We start from the raw sequence: 27,711 nt of genomic DNA on the forward strand, positions 1-27,711 counted from the left end.
AATGGAAATGCTACTTGAGCAGTATCATTCGTACACAGGCACACCTAAATGTTGGGGACAATAAAAAGCCACCCCAAATCCTTCAGATTTGTTGCACAAGTCACACGTTGACAGGGAGAGGGCAATCTGCATGTTACAAACTGGCATGTCAATTTGCCAAATTGCTGCAGCTACAAATGTTCGTTTTCAACTATAAGCTGCCTTAGAAGTCGGTTCCAGCAGTTTGGCACTACAGCCAATAGACCACATACCTGCAGGTGAGCATGCAAAATCCCAATTAAATCCATTTCAGTTCTAAGCTGTAATACTACAAAATGTACTATACCAAAAATACTCATCATGCTAACTAAATTGTACATCAACATGCCACAAAATCAGGATTTGCAAAGAACACCTTAAAAACAAAAACTGATGGCAAAGGCAATGACTTCCAAATACTCATTCTCATTATCTCTAGCCGCTTTATCCTTCTACAGGGTCGCAGGCAAGCTGGAGCCTATCCCAGCTGACTACGGGCGAAAGGCGGGGTACACCCTGGACAAGTCGCCAGGTCATCACAGGGCTGACACATAGACACAGACAACCATTCACACTCACATTCACACCTATGGTCAATTTAGAGTCACCAGTTAACCTAACCTGCATGTCTTTGGACTGTGGGGGAAACCGGAGCACCCGGGTTTCCTCCGGGTGCTCCGGTTTCCCCCACAGTCCAAAGACATGCAGGTTAGGTTAGGTTAACTGGTGACTCTAAATTGAATGCGAGTGTGAATGGTTGTCTGTGTCTATGTGTCAGCCCTGTGATGACCTGGCGACTTGTCCAGGGTGTACCCCGCCTTTCGCCCATAGTCAGCTGGGATAGGCTCCAGCTTGCCTGTGACTTGCAAATACTGTTGATAAAATTTTCATTTAGCAGATGGAGCTATGCATTTTGTTACTATATTTTACATTTGCTTCTTGAGTGCTTTCTGTTTGTCACACTATGTGAAAAGTAATACCTTTATATACAATCCTGACTGCACAGCTCAAAAACCTCTTTCAAAAGGTACTGGTACAGCGTTTAAACATGATCAACATTGATAGTACAAGCGCTAATTATAGCAATGCATACAAGTGCAGCCACCTGATTAGCTTTCATAAGTAGCTTGAAGTGTTTAAAAGTCCAAAAGCATGTCAAGCTTTCTGTATATGGGCAACCAATATGATGCCCAGGATGTAACATTAAGTTGTTGATAGCCAGGTACCAGAAGTTAGGTGTAGCCAATGTAAACATACGTGTCAGCCTAGATTTATTCAGATAAGAAAGAGTTATCTTCAAGTCAGTATGGACAGTGGGGAAACCGAATATCTGTATGAACAATGGAACAAGAACTATCTGCATACGGGAAATTATTTCAGCAGCAGATGATTAAAATGATGAAATCGGCAGCACTTTGCAAGTGCAAAGTCAGGAAGGCAGGTCAAAGGGTTCGGCAGTGATCTGGTGCTGATGTGGAACGTGTGCCAAGTGGAAAACTGACATTGAATGTATTTGTTGTAAAGAGCACAAACTTTTATGCATTATAATACAGTCAAGTCAGTCAGTTTATTTGTATAGCACTTTTAACAACAGACATTGTCGCAAACCAGCTTGACAGAAAATTAAAAACTTTAAACACATGAACTAATTTTATCCCTAATAAATTTATTTATTTCTGAAGAAGAGCAAGCCTGAGGCAATGTTGGCAAGGAAAAAACCCCTCAGTCAACACAAGTAATAAACTTTGAGAGGAACCAGACTCAAAAGGGAACCCATCTTCATTTGGATGATAACAGATAGCATGATTATAAATAACTTGCCTCTATAACTGTGTACTATATAGTCACAAAGTACAACTGTGTAACCAGGACATTCATTATAGTTTTAGCATGAAGTCTATTTTGTTGAAGTTATCAACTTCATTGATGGAGACTTGAGTGCAAAACTGTTCATGACAACTGCAGTCCTAAATTTATCATGGCAATTGTAGTGCTCAGCCATCATAGCAAATCTGTAAGGTGTCCAGAGCCATCTTCCAAGTGTGCCTTTTGACTGTCCATATGGGGCCATCCTCCACAGGAGCAATGTGATGAGACTCCAGCCAGATGTTGGCCAACAGGATGGATCAGGCAGGTCTGAAGAGCAGGAGAGGTCAGCATCACTGGTGTCTCAGGATCAACATGTAACTTGACAAACAGAGACAGACAGAGGCAGAGACAGAGAGAGGGAGAAAGGGGGGAAGAGAGAGAGAGACAGAGAGAAAACACAGATTGTTAGGTAAAGAACAGTATACATTTTGTGCTGAGTGCAAGCGGGGACTTGGGCAAGACTAACTATGACAGCGTAACTAAACAGGAAAGCCAGAAGGTAACACAGACATCAGGGAGCCCTGGGACATAAGGCAACCAGCCACTTCACCACATTGCAAAAAATTGAAAACTGAATTTGAGGAGAAAATTACTTAATACGAGTGAAATTATCTTGCTGCATGGACAGATATTTTTACTTGGTAAGACATCTTAGAATAAGTTGGTTGCAATCTTGAACTAAGTTTTATAATCTCAGAATTGGTGTCTTGTATTCTTCTAATAGGAAATGCTAGATTGTTTCAACTATTTTCAATATATTTTCACTTGCTAAGATATCATTTTTTACAGTGCATCAACAAACCCGAGTGAACGGGGGGGGGGGGGGGGGGGGGGGCAACAACATCTATACATCCCAGTTTACTAAAACACTCTATGAAACACTCTATGTCCAAGGACTCCTCCAGATCAACTCCTTTACCTAATAAAAAGCTATAAACAAGAGGCTTGACTAAACAGATATGTTTTCAGTCTAGACCAAACACTGAGACTGTGTCTGAGTTCCGAGGTCTAAATCCTGACTGATACATTTCATGGATGTTATTCCTAGGCAGATATGAGCATAACTGCTGTGCCACAGCATTTTCTAGGATCTTGGAGATGAAGGGCAGGTTTGACATTGGCCTATAATTAGACACCTGACAGGGGTCAAGGTCAGGTTTTTTAATCAGGGGTTTGATAACTGCAAGTTTAAACAACTTGGGGACATAACTAATTATAAGGGAAGAACTAACTATTTTTAGAAGCGGTTCAATTATTTCTGGTATTATCTGTTTGAAGAGTCATGTTGGTAAGGGATCTAGTACACAAGTTGAAGATTTTGATGTGGAAATTAGTAAAGTTAGTTTGATTTCTCCAAGGGGAGTAAAACATTCTAATTCCTGATCTGATACAGTTATATCAGATCAGCATCCCTTATTGTGGTCAAGCATCAGCTGTGAACTGCGAGGAGTCAGGTCGAACCAGCAGGTAACTTGTGACAAGGCACACCTGTGTCTAATTACCGGCTGTCTATTAACATGAGTCTCTGTGTGTCTTTTAGATAGTCAGTACCAAGAGAAAGAGAGCTGTATCTCCCCACGTGCATGTCCGTGTGTGAACAGTAAACTCACTGAAAAGTGTAGAGTAAATAAAAAGCACACCTTGATGTGGCAGTGGGGGCGTTGTCAAACGCCGGTCTGTGACAGGAGGGCGGAGTCAGGGAAGTTAAGTGGCAGAATCACCACACCTGACGACAATTAACCTGTGTTTGTGTGTCTTCCCAGTGACCGCGCCCTACTTAAGGAGGGAGAGCGAGAGCAGAGGAGATCATCTCCGGACTAGATGCTGACTGTGTGTGTGGCTAGCCCATAGAATTGTTCACTGAAAAGTGTGGCAATAAAGCCTTTTGAAACCCTGATCTCTGTCCTGCCGTCCTCTGTGCTCCACCCACACCTCGTAACCGTTACAGTGGTGCCGAAACCCGGGACCAGAGTGGAGCACCAGCAGATCAGCCCCATGGAGTCCTCCCCATTCGCCGACCTGGTCCACGCCCTCGCCACGGCCTAGCAAAGCCAGCACCAGGCGCTCGTCACCTTCCGGAAGGAACAGGAGTGACACTTCGAAGCCCTGGTGCTGGCCCAGCAGGAAGACCGCAAGGCGTTCCAGCACCTCCTCGCGTCGGCGGGGTCCACCAGCGCTCCGGCCGCGGGCCCGTCTCCCCTCACCGTTACCAAGATGGGTCCGCAGGACGACCCCGAGGCTTTCATCACGTTATTCGAACAAGTCGCAGAAGCCTCGGGGTGGCCAATGGAGCAGCGCGCGGCGCGCCTTCTCCCCCTCCTAACGGGAGAGGCGCAGCTGGCCGCGCTACAGCTCCCCGCCGACCGCCGGCTGGCCTACGCAGACCTCCGCCGGGCCGTCCTCCAGCACGTGGGGCGCACACCAGAGCAACAGCGCCAGCGCTTCCGCGCTTTGTGCTTGGAGGAAGTCGGCCGGCCATTCAAGTTTGGCCAGCAGCTCCGGGACGCCTGCTGGCGGTGGTTGAGGGCCAACAACCGCGACGCCGAGGGGATCATCAACCAGGTGGTGCTGGAACAATTCATCGCTCGCCTACCAGCAGGAACCGCGGAGTGGGTCCAGTGCCACCGCCTGACGTCGCTGGATCAGGCAGTCGAGCTGGTGGAGGATTATTTGGCAGCTGTTCCGGCGGCAGGACAGCAGACAGCATCTTCTCTTCTCTCCTCTTCTCTCTCTCCCCCTCCTTCTGTGTCCCATCCTCGCCCCATTCCCCCACCGCGGAGACGTCTACGTCATCTCCGCGTCAGAGTGAGGAGCCGCCGGCTCCTCCTCTCTCTATTGGGGAATCCCTCACGGATTTCCCATTAGAACAGTCGCGAGACGAGACTCTGAGGCATGCGTTTGACCAAGTGAGAGTAATCGATGATCAAACGCTCCCGCCGAACGCCACCCCGTCCTTCCCTTACTTCACGATTATGAAGGATAGGTTATACCGAGTGACGCAGGACACTCAAACTAAACAGCGAGTCATGCAACTTTTAATTCCGAAGAGCCGCCAGGAACTGGTATTCCAGGCGGCTCACTTTAATCCCATGGCTGGACACTTAGGGCAGGATAAAACACTAGCCCGAATAATGGCCCGATTCTATTGGCTGGGGATTCACGGCGATGTCCGTAGGTGGTGTACGGCGTGCCGCGAATGCCAGTTAGTAAATCCAGTGGCCATTCCAAAAGCGCCTTTGCGGCCTCTACCGTTAATCGAGACCCCGTTTGAAAGAATTGGGATAGATCTCGTCGGGCCATTAGATCGGTCAGCACGAGGGTACCGCTTTATATTAGTTCTAGGAGACTATGCAACGCGATACCCGGAAGCAGTGCCTCTTCGCAATATCTCAGCACGCAGTATTGCGGAGGCACTCTTCCGCGTTATCTCCCGAGTTGGAATCCCGAAAGAGATTCTGACTGACCAAGGCACCTCGTTTATGTCATGTACACTGAACGAACTGTATGGGTTATTGGGTATTAAGCCGATCCGCACCAGCGTGTATCACCCACAAACGGACGGTTTAGTTGAACGGTTCAACCGCACCCTCAAGAACATAATAAAAAAATTCATAAGTGAGGACGCACGTAATTGGGATAGATGGCTCGAACCCTTGCAGTGCGAGAGGTCCCCCAAGCCTCCACGGGGTTCTCCCCGTTCGAATTGTTATACGGGCGTAAGCCGCACGGCATCCTAGACGTGCTGCGGGAAAATTGGGAGGAGGGACCTTCACCAAGTAAAAACGAAATCCAATACGTTATGGACCTGCGCGCAAAACTCCACACGCTCACGCACCTAACTCAGGAGAATTTGCGGCAGGCCCAAGAACGACAAGCCCGCCTGTACGACAAGGGTACGCGCCTTAGGGAGTTCGCACCGGGAGAGAAAGTACTCGATCTGTTGCCCACATTGAGCTCCAAATTAGTCGCCAAGTGGCAAGGACCCTTTGAGGTCACATGGCGAGTCGGGGACGTTGACTATGAGGTGAGGCAGACGGATAGGGGTGGGGTGCTACAGATTTACCACCTCAACCTACTCAAACTCTGGAACAAGGAGGTCCCCGTGGCGTTGGTGTCGGTGGTTCCGGAGAAGGCGGAGCTGGGGCCGGAGGTGCAAAAGGGAACATTGGCATCACGTACCTCTCCGGTCCCCTGTGGAGACCACCTCTCTCCGACCCAAATCGTGGAGGTTGCCCAGTTGCAGACCGAGTTTTCGGACGTGTTCTCGCCCCTGCCCGGCCGCACCAACCTCATAGAGCACCACATTGAGATGCCCCTGGGGGTGGTAGTGCCTAGCTGCCCTTACAGGTTACCCGAGCACAAGAAAAAAGTGGTTCGGGAAGAACTCGAGACCATGCTCGAAATGGGCACCGTCGAGGAGTCCCACAGTGACTGGAGCAGCCCGGTGGTCTTGGTACCCAAGGCCGACGGGTCGGTCCGGTTCTGTGTGGACTACAGAAAAGTCAACGCGGTGTCTAAATTTGATGCGTACCCAATGCCTCGTATTGATGAGTTGCTCGATCGGCTAGGCACGGCTTGTTTTTACTCGACGCTGGATTTAACAAAGGGTTATTGGCAGATCCCCTTGACTCCATTATCCCGGGAAAAAAACGGCCTTTTACACACCGTTTGGCTTGCACCAATTCGTCACACTTCCGTTTGGGCTGTTTGGGGCGCCTGCTACGTTTCAGCGGCTGATGGACAGGGTCCTCCGCCCCCACGCCACCTATGCGGCCGCATACCTCGATGATATCATCATTTATAGTAATGACTGGCAGCAGCACTTACAACACCTGAGGGCCATCCTTAAGTCGCTGAGGCGAGCGGGTCTCACAGCCAACCCAAAGAAGTGTGCGATTGGGCGGGTGGAAGTACGGTATCTGGGCTTCCACTTGGGCAATGGGCAGGTGCGTCCCCAAATTAACAAGACAGCAGCAATTGCGGCCTGCCCGAGGCCCAAGACCAAAAAGGGGGTGAGACAGTTCCTGGGGCTGGCTGGCTACTATCGTAGGTTTATACCTAATTATTCGGACGTCACCAGCCCGCTGACTGATCTCACTAAAAAGGGGGCACCAGATCCGGTCCAGTGGACGGAGCAATGCCAGCAGGCTTTCTCTGAGGTAAAGGCTGCACTGTATGGGGGGGCTACTATTACACTCCCCTGACTTTTCTCTCCCTTTTATGTTGCAGACCGATGCGTCGGACAGAGGGCTGGGGGCGGTTTTGTCCCAGGAGGTGGAGGTGGAGGACCGCCCTGTCCTGTACATTAGCAGGAAGCTGTCAGTGCGTGAGGGGCGCTACAGCACTATCGAGAAGGAGTGTCTGGCGATCAAGTGGGCGGTCCTCGCCCTCCGCTACTACCTGCTGGGGCGCTCTTTCACCCTCTGTTCGGACCACGCGCCCCTCCAGTGGGTCCACCGCATGAAGGATGCCAACGCGCAGATCACCCGTTGGTATCTGGCACTCCAACCCTTCAATTTTAAGGTGGTCCACAGGCCGGGGGCACAGATGGTCGTGGCGGACTTCCTCTCCCGTCAAGGGGGGGGGGGGGTGGCTGCAGGCCGGACGGCCGCCCGGCCTGAGTCGGGCGGTGGGGGTATGTGGCAGTGGGGGCGTGGTCAAGCACCGGTCTGTGACAGGAGGGCGGAGTCAGGGAAGGTAAGTGGCAGAATCACTACACCCGACGGCAATTAACCTGTGTTTGTTTGTCTTCCCAGTGACCGCGCCCTACTTAAGGAGGGAGAGTGAGAGCAGAGGAGATCATCTCCGGACTAGACGCTGACTGTGTGTGTGGCTAGCCCATAGAATTGTTCACTGAAAAGTGTGGCAATAAAGCCTTTTGAAACCCTGATCTCTGTCCTGCCGTCCTCTGTGCTCCACCCACACCTCATGAACCATTACACTTGAATTCCAGCCTCTGTCTCCAGTTCCTCATTTCCCTACCTGATAAAGTTGCTACACTGGTGCTGAAACCCAGGACAGGAGGGACAAACATGACCATGGAGTCCACACTAGTCAGAGAGCTCCTCCAGACCCTCACCTTTAACTTCCAATGCCACCACCAAGAGTTGCTCACACTGTCCAACAAGCAGGTGAATTGTTTCCAGGTCCCGTATGAGGGGCAGGCAAAGGACTGACAGGTGATGAGGAGCTTGGTCCAGTCAGCAGGTACTCCAGCAGTCACTCCTGTGGCCAACGTTTCTGTGCAGCTGGTCAAGATGCGGCCGCAAGATGACCCAGAAACCTTCCTTGAGCTGTTTGAGCATGTCGCAGAGGTGAGCTGGTGGCCAACCTTGCAGCGGGTGGTGCACTTATTGCCGCTCCTGTCGGGGGAGGCACAGCTAAAGCTTGGTAGCCCCTGGACACCAGCATACTGGAGTACCTGGACCTGAAGCGGGCTATACTGCAACAAGTTGGCTGCAGTCCAGAAGAGCATTGCCAGAGGTTCCGTGCACTGACCTACAGCAAAGTTGGCCACCCGTTTGCTTTCACACAGCAGCTCTGAGATGCCTGCTGACAGTGGTTAAGGGCAGGTGAGTGCAAAATGGAGGACATCAACCATGTGACACTGGAGCAGTTCGTTGCCCAACTGTCAAGCAACACTTTAATATGGATCCAGTGTCACCACACAACCTCACTGGAGGAGGTGGTCCAGCTGGCAGAGGATCACCTGATGTCATTTCTGGAAGTACATGCTCCTGCAGCTTCTCTTCCTCTCTCTCACTCACTTTCGCTTTCTCCCCCTCCCTCTCCCCACCCCTCCCCTACTGCAATGCCATGGAAACGGGGGCCAATTCCACCAAAACCTACTCCCCACACTCATGTCTGTCCTTGTGTTTCTCCTCTCCCCTCTCCTGTGTTGGTGCTGCTGTTAATGCCCTCTTGCTCTCTCTCTCTCTCTCTCTCTCTCCTCTCTCCCCACAGGTGGACTCATCCATGCCCACCAGAACCAGGAGCAAGCCTGGGCAGGTCTGTTGGCATGGAAGCAAGGCTGGGGCTTTCCTAGAATCAACATTTCTACGAGGAGGCAGGGCTACTGATTCACATTCCTGATGCACTACAGGCTTCCTCTGATCAAGTAGGAATGGACAGAGTCTCTGAGTATTCAAGGGGGCTTTGGTGCATCAGGCATTGGTAGATTCTGGTTGTAATCAGACCTCCCTGCATCAAAGCCTGATTCAATGCAGGGCACTGGAAATGCATGAGTGGTGAAGGTGGGGTGTGTGCACGGTGACATTCAGAGATATCTGCTAATGTCTGTCACTATTCAATTCCGGAGCGAAGAGCATAGTGTGGAGGCGGCAGTTAGTCCGAGCCTCATCCATCCACTTATCCTGGGAACAGATTGGCTGGGGTTTAAAACATTAATGAAACAGTTAATAGAGGGTGGGTCCTACAGTAGTATGTCACAGGGAAATCCCGCCACAACATAAGGCCCCAGTGTTGTCTGCATCAGCTCCATGTCATGATGACACAGAGAGTGGGGAGGGCTCTTCTGTCTTTCTGGAGACTCCCTTTGGAGACACGTGATGAGTCTCTGAGGCACACTTTTGACCAAGCAAAAGTAATTGATGGCCAACCCCTCCAATCTAATGTTGTGCTTTCCTTTCCACATTACTGTGTTATGAAGGATAGGCTATATCGAGCAATGCAAGACACTCAAACTAAGGAAGAGATGACACAGTTGTTGGTCCCAAAGTGCTGTAGGGAACTTCTATTCCATGTGGCTCATCATAATCCTCTGGCTGGGTATTTGGGGCAGGATAAAACACTATGGGCACTGTGTGAGATGGCTGCCTCTCCAGTAGCTCTGGTGGTCCCCTGAAATGGAAGATGCCCTCAGGGACTGCTATGACATCACGGACTGGGATGTGCTGCTTAGCCCACACTGTGAGGACATAGAGGGGCTGACACACTGTCTGACGGATTACCTGAACTTCTGTGCAGACGTGGTCTCCCCCGCTAAGACTGTACGGTGTTACCCTAATAACAAGTCATGGGTAACACAGGAAGTCAAAGCTGTCCTCAACAGGAAGAAGGCTGCCTTCAGGAGCAGGGATAGGGAGGCGATGAAAGCAGCACAGCAGGAGGTAAAACACTGCATGAGGGAAGCTAAGGACAGCTACAGGAGAAAGGTGAAGCAGAAGCTGAAGGAGAACAGCATGAGGGAGGTCTGGGAAGGTGTGAAAACCATCACAGGCCACAATACAAAGACCAGAGTCATTGAGGGGACAGTGGAGAGGGCGAATGAGTTGAATGACTTCTTCAATCGGTTCAATCAGCCCACGTCCCCCCCCTCACTGCAGCCATCTCTCCTTCTTCCCTCAACACACCTCCCCCAGTCATCACAGCAGCCCCCTCCTCCCCCTCAACCCCCACCTCAACACAGACTCCTCCATGCATTACTGCAGAGCAGGTCAGAGGTCAACTGAGGAAGCTTCACCCCAGGAAAGCAGCAGGCCCGGACAAGGTGTGTCCCTGACTACTTTAGACCTGCACTGCTGAACTGGGTGAACCACTCCAATGCATCTTCAACCTCAGCCTGCAGCTGGGGAGAGTGCCCACCCTCTGGAAGACATCATGTATTGTTCCAGTTCCCAAAAAGAATCGGCCCAGCGAGCTGAACGACTTCCGACCGGTGGCACTCACTTCACACCTGATGAAGACGTTGGAGCGGCTCTTCCTCAGCCTCCTCAGACCCCAGGTACAATATGCCCAGGACTGTCTGCAGTTTGCGTACTGGGCAGGTGTTGGTGTGGAAGACGCCATCCTCTACCTGCTACACCGAGCCCACTCGCATCTGGATAAGGGAAATGGCACAGTGAGGCTCCTCTTCTTGGACATCTCGAGTGCCTTCAACACCATCCAGCTCCTACTGCTTCAGGACAAACTGAACAGGATGCAAGTGGACCCCTGCCTGGTCACCTGGATCTCCAGCTACCTCACTGACAAGCCACAGTACGTCAGGCTGAAGGACATCACGTCTGACACTGTGATTAGCAGCACCGGAGCACCCCAGGGCACAGTGCTGGCCCCTCTTCTCTTCACCTTGTACACCGGGGACTTCTGCTACAACTCAGAGCTGTGTCACATTCAGAAGTTTGCCGATGACACAGCCATCCTTGGGTGTATCAGTGACGACAGAGAGGAGGAGTATAGGAGCCTGGTGAGTGACTTTGCTGTATGGTGCAACAGGAACCATCTGCAGCTCAACACCTCGAAGACCAAGGAGCTGGTCATTGACTTTGGGAGGTCCAGACCAAGGTCACGACCAGTTCTGATCAAGGGAGTCAAGGTGGAGGCTGTGGATTCCTACAAGTACCTCGGGCTGTGGCTGGACAGCAAGCTGGACTGGACTTGCAACACCAAACACTTATACAGGAAGGGACAGAGCAGGCTATACTTCCTTAGGAGGCTGTGGTCCTTTAACATCTGCAGGAAACTCCTGTGGATGTTCTATCAGTCCATGGTCGCCAGTGTCCTGTTTTACACCATGGTGTGCTGGGGGGGAGGGGCAACACATCCAAGGAGGACACATCCAGGCTGGACAAACTGATCAGGCGGGCCAGCTCTGTGGTCGGCATGAAGCTGGACTCTCTGGTGACGGTGGCAGAGAAGAGGTCTATGGACAAACTATTGAACATCATGGACGATGCCAGTCACCCTCTGCACACCGTCATCAGCAACCAGAAGAGCCTGTTCAGTGACAGAATGCTCCTTCCCAAGTGCAGGACAAACAGACTCAAAAACTCCTTTGTCCCTCATGCCATCAGACTGTACAACTCCTCTCTGGGGGGGAATAGGGGTAACAGGAGGACAGAGGACAGGAAGGAGCAGTAGCCTAGCCTAACAATAAGCAATACTGGACAATGTGCAATATAATGTGCAATATAAAGTGCAATATCTCTCCTGCTGCCGCCCCCCTCTACCCCCTTTTTTCTTTCCCCCCTTCCCCCCTCTCTCTCCCCTATATCTTATTCTTTTTATATTTGTATATGTAAATGCTTAATTTATTTTAATTTATCTAGAAGTTTTCCTCTATTTCTTTTCTCTGTTTATCTGTAATGATGCTGCTGGAATCTTAATTTCCCTGAGAGAACCCTCCCAACGGGATCAATAAAGTTTTATCTTATCTAATCTAATCTAATCTAATCTAATCTAATCTAATCTAATCTAAATCATCTCATGGCTCATTTCTATTGGCCAGAGATTCGCACTAATGTCTGCAGGTGGTGTGCGGCTTGTTGTGAATGCCAGCTGGTAAATCCAGTGGCCACACCAAAAGTGCCATTGCACCCATTACCATTAATCGAGATCTCTTTTGAAAGAGTTGGTATGGATTTTGTCAGGCCATTAGATCAATCTGCATGCAGGTATCGCTTTGTGTTAGTCATAGTGAATTATGCAACATGATACCCAGAAGCAGTGTCTCTTTGCAATATCTCAGCATACAGTGTTGTGGAGGCACTCTTCCGCATTATCTCCCGAGTTGGGATTCCAAAAGAAATCCTGACTGATCAAGGCACTACTCTGATGTCATGCACACTACGCAAATTGTACAAGTTACCGAGGATTAAATCGATTTAATCTGCAAATGGACGGGCTGGTCGAATGATTAACCAAACATTTAAAAGCATGATTCATAAGTTCATTCATGGGGATGTTAAAAACTGGGATAGGTGGATAGCCCCTTTGTTGTTTGCAGTGCATGAGGTCATACAAGCCTCTACTGGGTTTTCCCCATTTGAATTGCTGTATGGTTGCAAGCCCCATGGTAGCTTAGACATCATTAAAGAAAATTAGGAAGAGGAACCTTCTCAAAGCAAAAATTAATTTCAGTTTGTTCTTGACCTGAGAGCAAAACTCCATGCACGGAGTCACATAACCCAGGAGAATTTGCTACAGGTGCAAGAACACCAATCCTGCCCATAAAACAGAGAGACACAGTGTAGGGGGGGCTGCCATGCCGTAGCCATAGTAAATTCCCTTTCACTGTACAGCATTGAACACACCAATCCCTGTACTCGATGCCATGTTCTATCTCCGCCCATTCTTCTGACTCCCTGTAATGGTATTGGATACAGAGATGATACCGGATACCAAATACAGTGATGTCACGACTGTGTTTTAAACCCGCGGCGGAATCAAAATTCCTTCTCTCTGGTGGTGGGTTTCCATGCGTGAAAGAGAGGCCATTGCATCTGTGCTACAGAAGAACAAAGGACAAAGAACGAGCTACTGATACCGGACTTTTAGCCAAAGTTCAGTGTACTTGATCTTTGCATAGTTGTAATAATAACTGAACCGGTTAGTCACTGCAGCCCATGCAGTATTTTAAAGAGAAAAGGCAACCGGATCCCTTTTCCCTTTCTCAACGTCGACGAACTACAAACAAGATTCCTTCCAAATCATTGGACGACCGACGGGACACCGAAGATCTTCAGCTGACAAGCTGTCAAAGGAACAGAACTGTTTTCTCCCTGGACCTATGCACTGCACCGTCTTCGGATAACAGACGGCGTACTTTCAGTCGCCAAGCAAGAGTGATCTCAAGTAAGGCTGCCATCTGGGCAACTGTTAGTCTTAGTTGTGGCTAGTTAATGTGAAGAGTGTTGTTTATTTGAATTAATTTATGGTTTAAATGTACAGATTTTGCTTCACATGAAAGTCGGTCTTAGACCACATGTTGTTTGATTTACTTTGTTTACTATCTGTATTTAGTTAGATTGCGCATGCATTCTCTCTCTCTCTTTTTAACTCCCTCTGTCACACTACACCTCTCAACATTGGGATTTCAGGAATAGCTAAGGGTTGAGTAGAAGTTTGGGGTTTAAGGCCTAGCTGGACTAGTTTAAGCCACAGATTCATTTGTTACTCTCCCGCATGCGCTGCCTTGTTCCCTCACTCACCCCATCCTTGTCGTGTGCCTGTGCATGCTCTCTCTCTCCCTAGCTCCTCCTCATCCCGTTAGTGCTCAGCCGCACACACGCCTACACTCTTACACACACACACACACACTCTCTCTCTCTCTCACACAGACGCAAACAAGTGATTTCCCTCTCACATTTTAACATTCACTTGCCCCTACACTGTAAACTTGCATATACATGTTATTTACCAGCTGGGAGGTCCATGTCGTGAAATACCGTGACCGAGGTCTTGAAAGTACTGACCGAGGCCCTCTGGGCTGAGGTCAGTATTCAAGGCCGAGGTCACGGTATTTCACCATACGAACCGACCTTAAGCTGGTAAATAATATATTTATTTTTTTCTTTATCAAATTCTAACAGAAAACGAGAGCACCCGAAAGGGAAAACCGAGCCAAGCCAAGGTGAGCCGCCATTTTGAATCCTCATTCACAGCTGTAATGCAAATGGCTTCCTCCTCGGTATACATGTGCACTTCCATGGCAGGAAAAAAAAAACTACATTTTGCCGCCTATGTAATCCCCTATTTATACAAAATTGAGTCATTCAGGATTCAGCCATGTTTTTGCTCGGCGTTAGCAAGTTACAGGTTTTTAGCTTTCTCCTGAAATGTTCTTTTATTTTGTCTTCCTCAGGGTAGTAAAACTCGCTTTCGCTGTGAACACTGTTGTTATTGCTATCCATGATGTAAAATTAATGCTATTCTCCTGAGAAATGCTGGCAAAAATTTATAAGATTTTTGATAATCTTATAAATAAATCTTATTAAAAAAAGATAAATGTTGACAAAAAATGTGACTGTTTGTTGTTGCTGTGAATGAGCGAGTCGCCAGAGGTCCATAATCGGGGTCTGTAACTGAGGTCCGTATCGTAGGATACGGACCCGCTCGCCAGCCAATCAGAGCGCAGGATTTGATGGAAACCGGACCGCGAAAAAAATAAAGCTTATTACTTCTGATCACCATTAGTGCCTTAGTTATCATCATATACACTACTGATTATTACCTGTATACATTGTATCACCATTTATATTGAATTATTCCTTGGCTGCTACTGTTGCTATATCTGATCAGTATTAGTTTGTTAATTCATGTCAGCTATTTCAATCAATGGTATCTTTGAAATAAATTGTGTCCTGTCTATTGCTACAACATTCACTGAGTGCCAACCTCTGCCAAACAAGTATTCTAATTGCCTTCGCCCATTTGGTTGTTATATGAATGTTATAGAGCTAGAGTAAACGTATTACATTAGAGCTACAATACTCAATAAACTATAGCAACATCACCACTAAGTTATTCCATTAATTTTAATAGTTTAGCTATAAATTATTAGACACTTGAATTAATGATTAATGAATTTATGAGACTGATACCTTTTTACATGAGACTGATTTGATAAGCCTATTGCACCTACAACGGCTAAGGGAATTTGCAACGGGAAATAAAGTGCTCATTTTACTGCCCACATTGAGCTCAAAATTACTCGCCAAGCGGCAAGGACCCTTTGAGGTCACACAGCAAAATGGGGACGTCAACGATAAGATCAGGCATCCAGATAGAGTCAACATGTCAAATTTACCACCTCAATCTCCTGAAACCATGGAGAGAGGAGGTTCCTGTGGCCCTGGTGAAGGTAGTGCCAGAGAGCATGGAGCTGGTACTGGAGGCAAGTCTAAAAAGTGTGGGCCAATTCATCCTCGTCCCCTGTGGAGACCACCTCTCACCATCCCAGACAGCACAGGTTATTAGGTTGCAAGAGGAATTTTGTGGTGTGTTCTCACCCCTCCCTGGTCACACTGACCTCACAGAACACCACACTGAGACTCTCCCAGGGGTGGTGGTGCACAGCCGCCCGTATTGGCTCCTCGAACACAAGAAAAATGTGGTTCGGGATGAACTCCAGGCTATACTTAATTTGGGGGTAATTAAGGAGCAGTGTTGGGCACGTTACTTTCAAAAAGTAATTAGTTATAGTTACTAGTTACTTTTCCCAAAAAGTAACTGAGTTAGTAACGGAGTTACTTTGTCATAAAAGTAACTAATTACCAGAGAAAGTAATTATTCCGTTACATTTTGTTCCCCCTCAAAAAAAAAAAATCAAATTCAATTAGTGTAATCATAATAAAAGTGAATGTTAAATGTGTTTAATGACTGAACTGGACACTTAACAGAACCAATTAGTAACGTTATCTACACTATATTAATATTTTTGTGGGACAATGTGAGATAAGACATCTATCAAATGTAATATATTTTTGTAGTTATTAAAATTGTTACTAATTACTGGCCACTGACGAGGACAAACGCTTTGTTCCTCGACATAATGTGCATTGCACGTAAACACTCTTGCCTTTTATTTCAAGTAATGAAAAGTAATGGCTGTATTTCCAGTGTGAAAGCACAGTGCTGGGCTGACCGCTCGCCATCGCTGTGTCTTCCGATTGAAAGAGTGCGCAGTAGTGCAGTAGGCGTGGCCTACCTACGTATGTTGTCCAAATCTACTCTGATTGGCTTACTGTGCCGTTGTCTCGTGTCTCCCCGCCCCACACTAAAGCAGAGTAAAGAAAGGCTGAACGAGCAGCGTGCCAGATGAGAACAGCTTTAATAAAGTAACGCATAGTATTTTATTGTAAGTAACGGGAACGGCGTTATAACAATTTAAAAAGTAATTAGTTAGATTCCTCGTTACTAAAAAAAGTAACGCCGTTAGTAACGCCGTTTATTTCTAACGCCGTTATTCCCATCACTGTTAAGGAGTCACACAGCAACTGGAGCAGCCCAGTGGTCAGTCCGGTTCTGCGTGAACTACAGAAAAGTCAACACGGTGTCTAAATTTGACTTACATAAATCTGATGCCTTACATTGATGCACTGTTCCATCAATTTGGCACAGCTCACTTTTATTCAATGCTGGATTTAACAAAGGGATATTAGCAGATCCCTTGACTCCATTATCGCATAAGAAAATGGCCTTTTCCACTCTGTTTGGTTTACACCAATTTGTCACCCTTCCTTTTGGGTTGTTTGAGGCCCCAGTGACATTTCAGCATCTCATGAACCGAATCCTCCATCCCCATAATGTGTATGCAGTGGTTTATCAAGATGACATTCATTTATAGTAATGATTGGGAGTGGCATTTACAACATCTCAGAGCAGCTGTGAGATCACTGAGGTGCACTGGGCTCACAACAATCCCAAAAAAGTGTGCAATTGGATGGGTGGAAGTACAGTATCTGGCCTTTCACTTGAGTCATGGGCAGGTGCATCCCCAAATTGATAAGACTGCAGCAGCCCGCTGACTGACCTCATTAAAAAGGGGGCGCCAGATCCAGTCCAATGGATGGAGCCATGTGAATGGACTTTTACTCAGGTAAAAGCGGTTTTGTGGGGGGGGGGCACTGTTGCATTGTCCTGACTTTTCTCTCCCTTTTGTTTTACAGACTGACGTGTCAGACAGAGGTCTGGAGGCCACTTTGTTCCAGGTGATAGAGGGGGAGGAGTGCCCAGTGCTGTACATCAGCCGCAAGCTCTCCATGTGAGAGTCAAAGTACAGCCCCATAGAAAAGGAGTATCTGGCCATCGAGTGAGCAGTCCTCATTCTCCAGTACTACTTACTAGGAAGCCCATTCACCCTCTGTTCTGACCATGCCCTGCTCCAGTGGCTCCACTGCATGAAGGATGCCAATGTGCAGATCACTCATTGGTATCTGGCCCGTTAACCCTTTATATTCGAGGTGGTCCATAGGCCAGGGGTGCAGATGGTGGTGGCAGATTACCTCTCCCACTGGGATGGGGGAGTCAGTTGCAGGCCAGATGGCTCCCTGGCATGAGTCGGGCATTGAGGGTATATAGCAGTGATGGTATGGTTGAGCATCGGCTGTGAATGGCGAGGAGTCATGGTGAACCAGCAGGTAACGCATGACGAGTTACACCTGTGTTTAATTACTGGCTGTCTATTAATGTGTGTCTCTCAGTGTCTTTCAGAAAGCCAGTACAGAGAGAGAGAGAAAAAGGGAGAGAGAGAGACAGAGAGAGAGAGAGAGAGAGAGAGAGAGAGCAAGCTGTATCTCCCCACATGCGTGTCCATGTGTGAACAGTAAACTCACTGAAAAGTGTAGAGTAAATAAAATGCCCACCTTGAATTCTAGTGTGTGGATCCAGATCCACATTTCTCACCCTGATAAAGTTGCTACAGTTATGTCACCTTTTTGTTATATATTATAACTCAAGAGTTGCTTAAATTGTCTGGCCTTAAATTAGTGGTTTGAATTTTTTGTCTAATATATTCCATTTTGCCTCTAAAAAAATTCATGAAGTCATTGCTACTACGTTTTGTAGGTGTGGATGTGTCTATGGTGGTGTTTTTTTTTTTAGTTAATTTTGCAACAGTATTATATAAGAATATAGGATTATTTTTGCCATCCTCTATTAAAGTGGAGAGATACATTGATCTAGCAGCACCAAGAGCTTTTCTATACTTCAAGAGGCTCTCCTTCAACGCTAATTGTAATACTACCAATGTGGTTTGACACCATTTTGGTGTGCGTGTAATTGTACTAGTACCAGGGTACTAGTTTTTTCTCTCTAATCATTTTTCTTTTAAGTGGAGCTACATTATCTAAAGTGAGTAGCTTAATCAAGTTCTGTGGGGTCTGACAGTAATCCAATCAAAATTGATAACTCTGGGAGACTATTGATTAAACTTTGTGCAGTACGTGATGTGAATGTACTTTTGACACAGTAACGTGGCAAGTTGCATATATTATTGCTCAAACATATTTTGAATAAGATGAGATAATAATCTAAGGTAGCTTCAGACTGTGGAAATGTGACTATATTTTTTATATTTAATCCGAATGTTAGTATTAGATCAAGAGTGTGACCACAATTATGAGTAGGTCCTATGATGTTCTGATTAACCCCTACTGAATCTAGAATGGGGCGGCACAGTGGTGTAGTGGTTAGCACTGCTGCCTCACAGCAAGGTCGGCATGGGTTCGAGCCCAGCAGCCGGCGAGGGCCTTTCTGTGTGGAGTTTGTATGTTCTCCCCGTGTCTGCGTGGGTTTCCTCCGGGTGCTCCAGTTTCCCCCACAGTCCAAAGACATGCAGGTTAGGTTAACTGGTGGCTTTAAATTGACCATAGGTGTGAATGTGAGGGTGAATGGTGGTTTGTCTCTGTGTCGGCCCTGCGATGACCTGGCGACTTGTCCAGGGTGTACCCTGCCTCTCACCCATAGTCAGCTGGGATAGGCTCCAGCTTGCCTGCGACCCTGTAGAACAGGATAAGCGGGTACCAATAATGGATGGACGGAATCTAGAATGGACACAAACGCTGTTCTCAGAAGGTCTTCCAAGTTATCAAAGTGAATATTAAAGTCTCTAACAACTAAGGAAACAACCAGGTATGAGATGAAATATGCAAATTCATAAAGAAATTCAGAATATGGCCCCAGGGGGCTGTCAATAATAGGTAATGGAATTGATTGGGTAGACCTTTTTTTTTGTGGCTACATATGTTATGTTGGTATGAAGAACTTCAAATGTATTGTATTTATGTCAGGGATTTTGTGTTGTCTAGATAATCATTATTAATAACCGCGATGCCTCTTCCTCTACCAGTTAGACGTGACTGGTGCCTCTTCCTCTAGCCAGTTAGATGACAAGTTTCACTTAATGCTACATATTCATTTGGTTTAATCCATGTTTCTGTTAAACACAGTACGTTAAACTCTTGATCAGTAATAAGTTCATTCACAATTAGCACTTTAGATGTAAGAAATTTAATATTTAATAGTCCTACCTTCAGATCAAAGGTGCTGGAAGTGGTTGTACAGTCAGTATGATAAAATTTTATATTAATTAAATAACTAGAAAAAACTGAGTATTTCTACTTTTTGTATAGCTCAGGGAACAGATACAGTCTCAATATAGTGCAGCCTGAGTGACGACTCTATGCAGCAGACAGGCAGTTGGTTTAGCCTGCTTGTCTGCTTGTTGGCCTTGGCTCTGGATTGTTACAAATAAACTAGGCCTGTTCTGAGACTAGGAGCTATGCTGCAAGAAATGAGAGCAGCACCTTCCTGAATTGGATGGATACTGTCCCACTCTAACAAGCCAGCCTTGCCCTCAAAACTACTTCAATAATCTATAAAGCCCACATTGTTTTCAGAGCACCACCTAGACAACCAGCAGTTCAGTGACCATAACCTGCTCTAAACTACATCGCCACATCATGTTGGGATGGGGCCAGAGCATACTACAGTGGTGCTTGGAAGTTTGTGAACCCTTTAGAATTTTCTATATTTCTGCATAAATATGACCTAAAATATCATCAGATTTTCACACAAGTCCTAAAAGTAGATAAAGAGAACCCAGTTAAACAAATGAGACAAAAATATTATACTTGGTCATTTATTTATTGAGGAAAATTATCCAATATTACATATCTGTGAGTGGCAAAAGTATGTGAACCTTTGCTTTCAGTATCTGGTGTGACTACCTTGTGCAGGACTTTGATTTGGCCATTCCAAAACATTAACTTTATTCGTCTTTAACCATTCTTTGGTAGAACGACTTGTGCGCTTAGGGTCGTTGCCTTGCTGTATGACCCACCTTCTCTTGAGATTCAGTTCATGGACAGATGTCCTGACATTTTCCTTTAGAATTTGCTAGTATAATTCAGAATTCATTGTTCCATCAATGATGGTAAGCCGTCCTGGCCCAGATGCAGCAAAACAGGCCCAAACCATGATACTACCACCACCATTTTCACAGATGGGATAAGGTTCTTTTGTTGGAATGCAGCGTTTTCCTTTCTCAAAAAAAAAACGCTTCTCATTTAAACCAAAAAGTTCTATTTTGGTCTCATCTGTCCAGAAAACATTTTTCCAATAGCCTTCTGGTTTGTCCACATGATCTTTAGCAAACTGCAGATGAGCAGCAATGTTCTTTTTGGAGAACAGTGGCTTTTTCCTTGCAACCCTGCCATGCACGCCATTGTTGTTCAGTGTTCTCCTGATGGTGGACTCATGAACATTAGCCAATGTGAAAAAGGCCTTCAGCTGCTTAGAAATTACCCTGGGGTCCTTTGTGACTTCGCTGACTATTACACACCTTGCTCTTGGAGTGATCTTTGTTGGTCGACCACTCCTGGGGAGGGTAACAATGGTCTTGAATTTCCTCCATTTGTACACAGTCTGTCTGACTGTGGATTGGTGGAGTCCAAACTCTTCAGAGATGGTTTTGTAACCTTTTCCAGTCTGATGAGCATCAACAACGCTTTCTCTGAGGACCTCAGAAAGCTCCTTTGTTCGTGCCATGATACACTTCCACAAACATGTTGTGAAGATCAGACTTTGATAGATCCCTGTTCTTTAAATAAAACAGGGTGTCCACTCACATCTGATTGTCATCCCATTGATTGAAAACACCTGACTCTAATTTCACCTTCAAATTAACTGCTAATCCTAGAGGTTCACATACTTTTGCCATTCACAGATATGTAATATTGGATCATTTTCCTCAATAAATAAATGACCAAGTATAATATTTTTGTCTTGTTTGTTTAACTGGGTTCTCTTTATCTACTTTTAGGACTTGTGTGAAAGTCTGATGATGTTTTAGGTCATATTTATGCAGAAAAATAGAAAATTCTAAAGGGTTCACCAACTTTCAAGCACCACTGTACAGCAATGGACATCACCTTCACTAATTTAAACCCTCTACAAAGTTACTCTTCATAACCTCTGACTGACAAAGGCGATAATCGTTTGCTCCTACATGAATCTTTGAAAACCAATGCTTGCCTAAGATCCTCATATTACCTGCTATGTCCGGTACCCTGGCTCCTGGTATACACCTGACTAAACCTGCTAGTGCCCCTAAAGGCCTAGCTAATTTCACATGCCATAAGAAAGAGTTTCCTATAACCAGAGCTCTTTCAGGTTTCTCAGTAGGTGCTTCACTGAGGAGAGCAAACCTGTTAGACATGTGAAACGGAGAAGGGTGGTGCTCCTGTGTGCAAGCCTCGGCATTAGCTTTAGCTCTACAATTATGCCACTGAGTCGTCACCCATTCACCTCACTGTAAGGGCTTTAATGTTGAAACTGGGGGATTGTTAACGCCACTGATGGCATCCAGACTTTCTCCTCCAGAAACTACATTGCTCTCACTCACCCTCTCTAGAGTCTGGATGTGCACCTCTCAAGCTGTAATCTTCTATGTCAGAGAGCTAACTAATATATACAACCCTGATTCCAAAAAAGTTGGGACAAAGTACAAATTGTAAATAAAAACAGAATGCAATAATTTACAAATTTCAAAAACTGATATTGTACTCACAGTAGAACATAGACAACATATCAAACGTCGAAAGTGAGGCATTTTGAAATTTCATGCCAAATATTGGCTCATTTGAAATTTCATGACAGCAACACATCTCAAAAAAGTTGGGACAGGGGCAATAAGAGGCTGGAAAAGTTAAAGGTACAAAAAAGGAACAGCTGGAGGACCAAATTGCAACTCCTTAGGTCAATTGGCAATAGGTCATTAACATGATTGGGTATAAAAAGAGCATCTTGGAGTGGCAGCGGCTCTCAGAAGTAAAGATGGGAAGAGGATCACAATTCCCCTAATTCTGCGCCGACAAATAGTGGAGCAATATCAGAAAGGAGTTCGACAGTGTAAAATTGTAAAGAATTTGAACATATGATCATCTACAGTGCATAATATCATCAAAAGATTCAGAGAATCTGGAAGAATCTCTGTGCATAAGGGTCAAGGCCGGAAAACCATACTGGGTGCCCATGATCTTCAGGCCCTTAGACGGCACTGCATCACATACAGGCATGCTTCTGTTGTCAGGGACCAGACAGGAGAGGAGATCAAATGCACTCAAACCACAGTTTATTAGTAACAGGGGAAAAGGGAGTTGGGAGAATGTGTGCGTGTGTGAAGTTCAGTGGCAGGAGGACTGAGAGGCAGGGATGGCTGGTGGGAGCGTGGTGGTGATGTCTGAGGTCTCCCATCCAAGTACTGACCAGGCCCGACCCTGCTTAGCTTCTGAGATCAGACAGGATCAGGCGTTGTCAGAGAGGTGTGGCTGTAGGCTGACAGCACTTGGGTTACAGGCAGTCTCCCAGCAGTAGTCCCTCAGCAGGCTGGAGTTAGGGAGCAGGCTGGAACACAGAGTCACAGATCAGATAGCAAGATAGGGGACAGAAATGCAGGGTCAGGTTGCCGGGGCTGGAGAGTAGGGCTCTAGGCAGGGCTTCTCACACCGGGCTGATGGAGAGGCAGGCGAGCAGCAGGGCTGGGCAGGCTGGAGATCAGGCGAAGGTACAGGAGAGGCAGGCAAGAGGCAGAGTCGACAGGACAGAAGGCAGATCAGGTTACCGGGGCTGGAGAGCAGACAGAGTCAGACGGAACAGAAAATAGTCAGGAGTCAGAGTCGTAGGAACACAGAGCAGGTTATCACGCTGGAAGTTGCAGACGATCTGACACTGAGGCTTGGGAGAACTGCAGCTTAAATACACACAGGGGGGAAGCAGGTGATCGGCAACAGCCAATGACAGTCACTGAAAGTTAATAAGAGGAAGTGAGAGCGGGCGTGGCCGGTAATGCTGAGTGGAGATGTTACCTGAAGAGAGAAGCCCACAGGTAGGACCATGACAGAACCCCCCCCCCCCCCCCCCCCCCCTCAAGGGATGGCTCCAGAAGTCCCTAGCCACAGATCCACCAAGATGGGCGGGAGGAGGGGGAATACCGGTGGAGGGTCAGAACTCCTCTGACCGGTCAGTGTCCAAGGCCTCAGGATCTGGTTCAGAATCGGACTCGGGGACAGTGGTAGTTGGCGCATCGTCATTCCGACCAGGACCCCTTGGTCGACCCCTCCGGTTGGCCGGCTGGTCCGGATGCAGGCGATGAAAGGTGCTGATGAGGGTATGGTCTAAAATTCTCCCAGCAGGAACCCACATCCTCTCCTCAGGACCATAGCCCTCCCAATCCACCAGGTATTGGAGGCCCCTGCCCCTGCGCCGTGACTTCAGCAGTCGCCGGACGGAGTAGACCGGGCCACCATCGATGAGACGAGGAGGAGGAGGAGAAGGTGCAGCTGGGACCAGTGGGCTCTCGTGCACTGGCTTAATCTTTGAGACGTGGAAGGTGGGGTGCGCTCTCATAGACTTGGGCAGTTGGAGCAGGACAGCAGACTGGCTGATTATCCTCTGGATCGGAAATGGTCTGACGAATCGAGGTGCCAGCTTACGAGACTTCACCTGGAGGGGCAGGTCCTTGGTTGACAACCACACCTTCTGGCCCACCCAGTAGGTGGGCGCAGGCGTCCTCTGCCGGTTGGCTCCAATGGAGTAGCTGGTGACTGACTTGAGGAGTGCAGCGCGGGCTTGAGACCAGGTGCGGCGGCATCGGCGTGCATAGGTGAGGGCAGACGGGCAGGTGACCTCTCCCTCCTGGCTGGGGAACAGGGGTGGTTGGTAGTCATACATGCAGTGGAATGGGGACAGTCCAGTGGCTGAGCTGGTGAGGGAGTTGTGAGAGTATTCCACCCACAGCAGATGCTCACACCAGGCCCTAGGGTTGCGTGACGCCATGCACCGAAGTGCCTTCTCCAACTCCTGGTTAGTCCGCTCAGACTGGCCGTTGGACTGGGGTCGGAATCCGGAGATGAGGCTGGCGGTGGCCCCGAGCAGGTGACAGAATTCCTTCCAGAAAGAGGAGGTGAATTGCGGCCCCCGGTCTGAAACAATGTCCCTGGGCAGCCCATGGATGCGGAAGACCTGCTGCAGGACGATCTGGGCGGTCTCTTTGGCCGACGGTAGTTTTGGGAGGGGAACAAAGTGTGCCATCTTGCTAAAACGGTCCACGATGGTGAGTATGACAGTCATCCCGTTAGAAGGGGGCAGACCCGGAACAAAATCCAGGGAAATGTGGGACCAGGGTCGCATAGGCACGGGCAGAGGCTGGAGCAAACCGGCAGGAGGCCGGCTGGAGGATTTATTCTGATTACAGGCAGGGCAGGCTCGGACAAAGTCTCGCACATCCCTGCTCATAGACGGCCACCAGAACCGTTGGGCGAGCAGGTGGTAGGTGCGAGTGGAACCAGGGTGGCAGGCTAGACGGGAGTCGTGTCCCCATTGTATAACCTGGGATCGCAGGTCTTCAGGAACAAAGAGGCGAATTGCAGGGCATGCACTGGGGCTGGGTTGGTCACGGAGGGCTTTCTGCACTCGTTCTTCGACGTCCCAGGTCAGAGCAGCAACGATACAGGGGTCAGGTAGGATGGGAGCTGGATCCTTGGACGAGGCATCATCCTTCTGGAACTGGCGGGAGAGTGCGTCAGGCTTGGTGTTGCGAGATCCAGGCCAGTATGAAAGGGTGAAATTGAATCTGGTGAAAAAGAGAGCCCAGCGGGCCTGTCTGGGGTTGAGTCGTTTGGTGGTGCGGATGTATTCCAGATTCTTATGGTCTGTCCAGACCAGGAATGGGACTACGCACCCCTCCAGCCAGTGACGCCACTCCTCCAGGGCGAGCTTGACCGCCAGCAGTTCCCGGTTGCCTATGTTGTAATTGCGTTCGGCCGGCGATAGCCGGCGGGAGAAGAACACACAGGGGTGGAGTTTGTTGTCATCCGCTGACCTCTGTGAGAGCACTGCCCCAACTCCCACATCCGAGGCATCCACCTCAACGATGAATTGCCGCTCTGCATCTGGCATCTGGAGGACGGGAGCAGTGGTGAACCGAGCCTTGAGGGTGGCAAAGGCTTCATTGGCAGCCGGAGTCCAGGTGAAGGGCCGTTTGGTGCTGGTCAAGGCGGTGAGGGGTGACACAATGGTGCTGTAATTATGAATGAATTTCCTGTAGAAATTAGCGAAGTCCAGGAACTGCTGAAGCTTCTTCCTGCTCTCTGGTACTGGCCATTAAGTCACTGCTGAGACTTTGGCAGGGTCCACCTGGATGCTCCCCTCTGCCACGATGTACCCCAGGAACACCACAGACTTGGCGTGAAACTCACACTTCTCTGCCTTGACGAAGAGGGAGTTTTCAAGGAGACGACGGAGCACTTGCTGGACATGCTGGGTGTGTTCGGACAGGGGTTTTTGAGAAGATCAGGATGTCGTCGAGGAAAACGAACACGAACTTGTTCAACATATCTCGCAGGACATCATTCACCAGAGCCTGGAATACCGCTGGCGCGTTGGTAAGGCCAAATGGCATCACCCAGTATTCATAGTGACCGGTGGGGGTGTTGAACACGGTCTTCCACTCATCTCCCTCCCTTATCTGAACCAGGTGGTAGGCATTCCGGAGATCGAGTTTGGTGAAGATCGTGGCTCCCTGGAGCAGCTCGAAGGCGGAGGTAAGCAGTGGGAGAGGGTATCGGTTCTTGACGGTGATGTCGTTGAGACCCCTGTAATCGATGCAGGGGCGCAGGGATCCATCCTTCTTTCCCACAAAGAAGAACCCAGGGCTGGCGGGAGAAGAGGATGGACGGATGAGGCTGGCAGCCAGAGAGTCACTGATGTAGGCCTCCATCGCCTTCCTTTCCGGGGCGGACAGAGAGTAGAGACGGCCCTTGGGTGGTGCAGTGCCTGGGAGGAGATCAATGGCGCAGTCGTAGGGCCGGTGAGGGGGCAAAGAAGTGGCCTTGGCTTTGCTGAATACCTCCCGAAGGCTGTGATAACGCACTGGGACATTAGTGAGGTCGGGGGCAGAGCTGGCAGGTGGAGTACGAGAGGTTAGAGTGGCGGCTCGTAAGCAGGTCCGGTGGCAGTCCTTGCCCCATTCTCTTATCGCTCCAGTGGCCCAGTCGAGGTGAGGACTGTGCTGGTGGAGCCATGGATAGCCCAGGATGAGAGGTTGGCCGGGGGAACGGAGCAGGTGAAACTGGATGGTTTCGTGGTGGTTACCAGACAGAGTCATCAGGACAGGGGCAGTGAGGCGGGTGACGGTGCCAAGGAGATGGCCATCCAGCGCCCTGGCTGGAACGGGGGAGGGTAAATGATGGCTTTGCAGACCCAACTGGCACGCAAGCTCGGTGTCCATGATGTTAGCCTCGGCGCCAGAGTCAACCAGGGCGGCCAGGTTGTGGGTGGAATCCGACAGACGAAGGCAAACTTGGAGCATAGGTTTCTGGCTGGTGGAGGATTGGAGGATCATTGAACCCAGCCGGGCCCCTCCTATGTCCGGCGAGCTCGGGCTTCTCCGTGCGCTGATGACTGACTGAGTCTGGCGGGCCCTCTCTCGTCGATGGGTCTGGACCTGGCGGTCAATGCGGACGGCCAGGGCGATGGCCTCATCGAGTGTCGACGGTTGTTCGTACGAGACCAATTCGCCCTTCATGTAGTCGGCCAGGCTGTGCAGAAAGGCGTCCACCAGCGCCTGCATGTTCCACTTGCTGCGCCGGGCCAAGGTCCGGAAATCGATCGAGTAGTCAGCGACTGTACGTCTGCCTTGGCGAATACTCATCAGTCCTCTGGATGCCTCTACTGATGACGAGCCCAGGTCGAAGACCTTAATCATCTCCGCTGCAAACAGGGAGAAGGAGGCACACGCCGGTGTCCGGCGTTCATACTCAGCAGTCCCCCACAGGCGGGCGCGGCCAGTCAGATGAGTGATGACGAAGGCCACCTTCGGTGCCTCCGACGCGAAGGTTCTGGGCTGCAGGTCGAACAGCAACCGGCAGCTGGTCAAGAAAGCACGGACTTGGGAGGGGTCACTGTCAAAACGCTCCGGACTGCCGACCTTGGGTTCCGGGGCATCGAGTGCTAGGGCGGTGAGCAGCTGGAGTGCTTGGTCCAGTCGTTGTTGCTGCTGATGATGACCAAGCTGGATCAGGGCTG

General features: G+C 48.6%; 1 protein-coding gene and 1 long non-coding RNA gene across 4 annotated transcripts in view; both read right to left on the reverse strand.

The window, feature by feature from the left end:
- The window catches only part of ikbkb (inhibitor of nuclear factor kappa B kinase subunit beta), a 270,093-nt gene that overhangs the window by 119,561 nt on the left and 122,821 nt on the right, over nt 1–27,711 (reverse strand). The gene's annotated exons all lie outside the window — the stretch shown is intronic.
- Nucleotides 1,567–27,711, reverse strand: part of LOC132893038 (uncharacterized) — a 29,226-nt gene continuing 3,081 nt past the window's right edge. Inside the window, exon 2 of the long non-coding RNA XR_009655504.1 lies at nt 1,567–2,205. This is a non-coding gene — a long non-coding RNA (uncharacterized LOC132893038). The remainder of the gene's footprint in view (nt 2,206–27,711) is intronic.

The sequence above is a fragment of the Neoarius graeffei genome, chromosome 10 (genome assembly GCF_027579695.1).
Source record: "Neoarius graeffei isolate fNeoGra1 chromosome 10, fNeoGra1.pri, whole genome shotgun sequence".
In the NCBI taxonomy this organism is placed as follows: domain Eukaryota; kingdom Metazoa; phylum Chordata; class Actinopteri; order Siluriformes; family Ariidae; genus Neoarius; species Neoarius graeffei.